Source organism: Furipterus horrens, unplaced genomic scaffold (assembly GCF_987537825.1).
Source record: "Furipterus horrens unplaced genomic scaffold, mFurHor1.1.pri manual_scaffold_7, whole genome shotgun sequence".
NCBI lineage: Eukaryota > Metazoa > Chordata > Mammalia > Chiroptera > Furipteridae > Furipterus > Furipterus horrens.
In genome coordinates, this window is record NW_028327177.1 from 4,178,321 (window position 1) to 4,184,868 (window position 6,548).

A 6,548-nucleotide genomic window follows, 5' to 3' on the forward strand; every position below is an offset into this window, starting at 1 on the left:
TGAGGCGTCTCTCGCTAAGAACTGCATGCAAACTGCTCATATTGGCTCGCTTCAGCACCTCGGTGTTGGGGACCTTATCCTGCCAGGCGACATGCAGGACGCGTCGCAGGCACCTCATGTGGAAGCTGTTGAGTTTCCTTTCGTGCCTTGCGTAGGTGGTCCACGTCTCGCTGCCATAGAGGAGAGTGCTGAGTACGCAGGCTTGGTAGATGCGCAGTCTGGTTTTCTCAGTGAGGCTGGAATTGTTCCACGCTCGCCGGTTCAGTCTGGCCATAACTGCGGCTGCCCAGTCTGAGTTCTGTGAGTCACTGAGTTAGAGGGTGGTCTTGGGGACCCAACACAACATGTTCAAGGATTATTGTTTTAAATGTGCATCAGAGACCCATAGTGTCCTGCGAAGCCTCAATTATTTGCTGACTCTTAACAGAAAACACTTGTCAACTAATGTGGAAATGTAATAAATAAGTCACGTAATTTTATATGTTGAAATCCTAACAGTTAAAATGCATGACCATCAGTATATAAATCTCAAGCTACTTTAAATGAAAAAGTAACAGAAGAATAAGACAGTACAATACTGACGTAACTTGAGTTGTTGTGTGTAAAAGTATTTGTAAAACAAAAAATATCTGGTCAGGAGGATGTCCACAAACTACAGGGCAGTGGGTGCCTCGGGGGGAAATGGGACGGAAGGTAAGACTTCCCTGTTCCTGGGTCATTCTTCAGAGGAGGTTCACGGGAAATCCGACCTTGTAAAGTCAATGAAAATGTGCTTTTATTTTACTAATGAGACCTCAGCTGCTTCCAACTCCTCACGTTCTAGGTTAAGAAGCCAGCCTTGGTACGTGAATTGCCCAAGGTCATGCTGAATTCTTATTTATTTAAAGAGGCCAGTTTATAGGAAGTATGTTAGTGCTGGCAGGTTTAGTTACATCTCTAAACATAGAGACATAACAGCAATGTTTATGACATATCACTTATCTTTCAATTTTGGGAATCTATAAATTGAAGACCACTGAGCGATTGTCAGGAAAAAAGAGAAACTTTCTGAGAATTCATACAACTGTCTCTTCTATAAGTAATAAAGCATTGCCTTCTCAGAGGTTAATTTCCTTTCTGGGGGGACCACTAACTTCGCTGTGTGTTTACAATGGGAGTAGTATACATAATTCGTATTTTTTAAAATGATTTCCTCTTTCTAGCAGTCACAAAGATCACACCAAGTTTAGTGCCCATTGATAGGAGGTTTTAAAGGTGTTAACATTTAAGCACTATGAGGACCTTAAGTCATCAAGTAAGAAAGTGGTATTTAAAATGATTTGTAAACTGTTAATTAGGGTAAAAATGGTACTACTGATATTAACCACCCTGAACTAAGATTTCTAGTTTATAAAATTTAATGACCCCTTTCCTCCCTCCATTCCAGGAGTCACTGGGAGGGTCAAATAAGGTAATAAACTTAAAAAACAAAGCTCTTTATCAATGTTAAAATACTGTACTATGGGGATGAGTTTTATTAAGAGCGTTACGGTCCTCCTGACTGGGGTGACCTGTGGGCTGAACATAACTGGGAGGAGGAAACAGGTCACACGCTCTCTAAGGTGTCCTGAGACCAAAGGAGAGGAACTACCATTCTCCCCGTCTCCCCTCTGTCGTCTGTATCAGGTTGTATGAAAGCTCCGCTGAGCACTTACTGTGTGTCAGGCGGAGGGGAGCAAAGTACCCCGTTCCTGTGCTCAGGTTGCCTGACAAGGTGTCATCCCGGTGTCTGGGAGCGGGCTCACATGAGTTAAACACCTTCAAGTCTGGTCGATCCGGAGCGAACATCTGAACCTGTTATTTCTCACTTCAAAGCATACGCTTCACAGAACAACTGACGGTACAGGAAAGCCAGGGTCTGAGTGTTGGAACGTCTGGGACAGGGGAGCCGTGATGGAGGAGATGCGGGAGAGAAGGCACGGGTGCGGGAGGAACCGGGGAGGAGAGGCTGCTGGCAGCGGGCAGGCGTTGAAGGAGAGCCGGCATTCGGTAGGGGACAGGAGTTGTCCTAGCAGGCGGGGGAAAAGGCTAGGGCCGCCCCTTCCTGGGTTCCCGGGTTCCCGGCCTCCTCGAGCTGACCGGCACGTGTTAGAGAGGAGACCGCTTGCCGGCTGTGCCGCCGTGCTCTGGTCTTGGCATGCGGTGGGTGAGTGGGAGTTGGGAAACCTGGGGGTGATGGAAGGGTCCACTCGGTTCAGAACTCCAGAGCAAGGCCAACCCCAACGTCAGGATGAAGCCTATGGCATAAAACCCATTCTTTGTAAGCACTCCGTGTCAGGGAACTGTTGAAATGCCCTGTGGATGGCACCTGATCTTGTAAAGTCCTTTTGAAAGTGGGCATTATGCTGGAGTGACGGGTTGGTGACTGGATAGCCTCAGGCAGGGCTCGGGTGAGGTCTGCCTTGTCTGTCTGCATGGTGACACGCATTTATGTGACTGTGTCGAGCCTGTCACTACATTTGTCCTACCTTTCGGCTTGTGGGTATCAAGTAATCAATATAAAGATACTGGGGAAAAGGTAAAGATTGGAGTAAATGACAAGTGTCACTTTAAAGCAGCAGTGACACTTGCTACAGAAATAATTTAATAGCAACTTTATCATAACATGCGCTAATATGGTTTTAAAGGCTTTCCCCCGATTTTTAAAAAGGCTTATAAAATAGGTATTTGTGTATTTTTTTTTCATTTCTTTTACAGTGATTTTTAAAGAGAATAAATCATGTTTTGTAGCCAGACTTCCCTAATAAAAGTGGGAACGGGAGCCCGGGGAAGCCTCGCTTTGCACATAGGGCGCTGTGAGTGTTGTAACTGTTGAACCCCATGTTTTTAACAACAAGGTAAATGGAAGAACGTCTCTGCTGGCTGCCAGGGCCAGGGGGCGTGTGAGCCGCAGGTGAGTGCGGCCCGCAGTGCGCGCGGTGACCTACGCAGCAGCCGTTTGCAGCACTCTAACCCGTGACCCCCCAGCCGGCGTGGCGCGCGCCTGTCCCCTAAAGCAGCGCAGCTAAGACAGCACCCAGGCGCTCTGCCGTCCCGGCACCTGTTCTCACGCACTGTCGGGCCACATGGACGGAGTCAGGACACTGTCGCTCGCTCCGAACTCTGGGCACAGACCCTTCGTCATCGAGACCAGTGGTGTTAAAGTGTTTATTTAGAGTGGAACTTACTCTTTAAAAGGAAATCCTTCACCAAAGCCCAGTATTGAGGGCATGCGCGAGCCCGCCTGCTCAGCCACTCCCCGGTTTCTCTGGTGGCCCGCAAGGGGCACTGTTTGAAGGCCACCAGTGTGAACTTACCTTCTGTCCCCCCCGCCCCCCCATCTTTGGCTGCTAGCCTGAGCGCTCCGGTCGAGTCGTTCCTAACTGTTAGTTCTCCAGCGAGTTCTGTTTTGCAGTCCTGTGCCCTTGCGGACCTTCAGTTGGGGATGCGCCACCCTCCACCTGACCTGATTTCAGTGGCATTTAATTTTCCTCAGTATGATCTTTTCTTGGAAGTCTTCCCTAATGCCCTTGTCTGGGCCTCCAGGGCATTCATTTCATTCCTCTGTTGTAGGAGTTACTACATTTATGAGTTATTTGGCTCTCCCACACTACGATTGTGTTCTTTTTGAGGGCAGGAACGTGTTTAATAATCCTCCTCAAGTTTGAAGCACATAGTTGCTAATAAAAAGAATTATATATATGTTTATTTTTTCAGAGGGGAAGGGAGGGAAAAGGGGTGGGGGGAGCATTGGTTGGTTGTGCCTCACACACACGCCCCAACTGGGGACCAAACCCGCAACCCAGGCACGTGCCCTGACCAGGGATTGAACTGTTGACCTTCGGCTTTGCAGAATGATACCCAACCCACTGAGCCACAACCACTCAGGGCGATACAAGTAATGTCGATGGCTGGATGGACAGACAACAGAATGAGGGACGAAGAAGGAGCTGACCGGTGGACCGCGTGGATAAAGTGTCCCAATACTTTGAACCAAGGAGAGAACTCTCAGTGTGACTGGCCGGTGTGGGGTGTGCCGTGGGTCAGGAGCGGGCCTGATACCGTTTCCCAGGGGACCGTCACCTGGGGCGCCGGCGGGAGCAGCCCCGCGGGAGTCCCATCCCTCCTCGGATCTGGTGCCGTGTGCTTGTAGCTAAAGCTGGTGGCGTTTCAGCTGTTAAACAGCAAAAGGAAAATGATTGCGTGATGGCCACACAAAAGACTAATGGAAATGGTTCTGGTAATTTTTAAAGGGCTACAAATGACAGTTCAGCTGAGAAGCTATAGAAACATTTACGCTGAAATTTCAGCTAAAGGATGCTGCTCTTCGGATTGTACTTCTGGGGTTATATGGAGTCATTTAAAAACTGGAAGGAAGAAGGTCAGTGATACCTGATTTGCTTGCACTTTTTTCCCTTTAAATTGCAAACCATGTCCTTGAAAGGAAGCTTTTTTATATTCAAGAGCTACAAGTCGGTGAGAGAGAGTGAAACGTGGCGTGGAATGACCTGGGAGCTGCGTGACTTCATACACATTTTATTGTATAGCACAGTTTTCAAAATCCCTCTTAGATAGCATTTTAGTGTCTTTTTCCTTACACCTTACTTGACTTATTATTTCTCCCAGACAGTTATCACAGAGCAAAAAGTTCTGTGGAGGTGTTTCAGTTTTCTCTTCCATATGCCATTGCACTAATGCGTTTAAGCGAACCCCATAAATGGTTAAAAAAACCCATAAATGTAGCAGTTCCTTTATATGAAAGAGAAAATGCAACTTGAGTTTATTGAGCACCTACCATGCCCCAAACATTATCAGGCACTTCTTCATGCGGTGTCTCAGGAAATCTTCACGATCACCCTGAAAGGCAATTTCTGTTTTATAGCTAAAGGCGCGGGCTTGGAGGGGCGGGACCGTTTCCCGCCCACACAGCACATGTCGTGGGCTGGGTGAGACCAGGTCCCTCTGACCTAAGTCTGTATTTACACCTTTTTTTCCCCTGCGTCCTAGTGACTGTGCAGTAGGAAACCTTGTTGTCAAGAGGTGAGTACAAGAGGCCGAGCAGTGCCCCTACGCTGGTAGTTCCCTGGCTCCCCCTTCCACTCCTGGGTGCCCAGACTGAGGTTATGAAAAGATGGTAATTTATATGTGAATGGTCATTAAAGGATCTACAAAGAGTTTGTAACACCTCGTTTCATCCTCATTTACAAAGGAGATAAATTAAAAAGCAGATAAATTTGTGACTTACCTGAAGTCACATAGCTAATTAATAGCAGAATTCTAACTAAACCCAGAATTCCTGATTTCAGGTACTCTCCACTACCCCCTCAAGTGAGAACATGTGTGGTATTGCACTTAAGGATGATGAGGATTCTACTCTCTTAAAAAAAGCCTGTCCCTTCAAGGCAAGAAATGTATTAGGCACTCTCCCAAGCCTCTCCATATCCTGTGGTAATTATCTGGATGTGCAGATACCACGCTTCATAGAAAAACCAAACGTTCCACAAAGGGATGTAGGGGAACACATGCAAATGGTTAAACCATTATCCCTACTGATATGAGGGTAGAGAAGCGTAGATAGTAAATTTCATAGTAGTATTAAACACTGAAAAACAAGTGAATGAAGATCTAAATAGATCATAAGAGTATAAGTCCATCTAGAATCCATTGGAAGTGTTTAGCACTTAAACAGAGTAAATGAGAAGCTTAGGAGAAGTACAAAACGAAGAATGGAAAGAATATGGGAGGTGTAAGAGTTTTCTAAAGAATTCAGTGTGAAGATCTAGGTGTTTAATTGGAGTCCCAGAAGGAGAGAGAAGAACTGAAATCCATTTTGTGTTTTCTAGAAATGGTAAAAGGCATTAATCCACAGATTGAAGAGGCTATGCAAACGCCAAGGAAGATAAAAAGGATCTCACAGCAGAGTGAACTTGCAGAAAACTAAAGATAATTAGGAAATCTTAAAGGCGTACAAAAACGGGGGGCGGGGGGGAGTGAGAAGTAGACTTCTCAGCATTAAGGGAAGTCAAAGGGCAGTGATGAAATGAGCCAAAAGAAATTAATTGTCGAAGTAGAATTCAACACTTGAAATATCCTTAAAGAAGGGAGAAAAAAGATACTTCCAGGTGATCAAATCAGAGAGTTTGTCCCCAGTAAACCCGCCTAAGGAAAATTCTAACGATAAACTTCAGGCTGACAGAAGGTGGGCCCTGCCAGAATAAGTGACCAGCAAAGGAAGTGCCGCTGCCACGTGGAGTTAAAAACGTTTGGAACTAAAATGCTAAATAAAACAGTAGGATGTCAGCCAGGAAGCAGGCAAGGAAGTTAAGGTTCTAAGTCCTTAGGTTGGGTGAGGAGGCCGTAACGGAACCAACCTCACGTTAGACTCTCAGAGTCAGCAATGTGTGTTTCAACTCGTGTGACCGCTAAGAGGACAAAGATGTGTTACTTGCAGTTCATAGTGAGTCCAAAGTGGGATGATTAAAAAGATATAAGCAGGACAAATAAACAGTTAATAAATTAGATTTAAATCT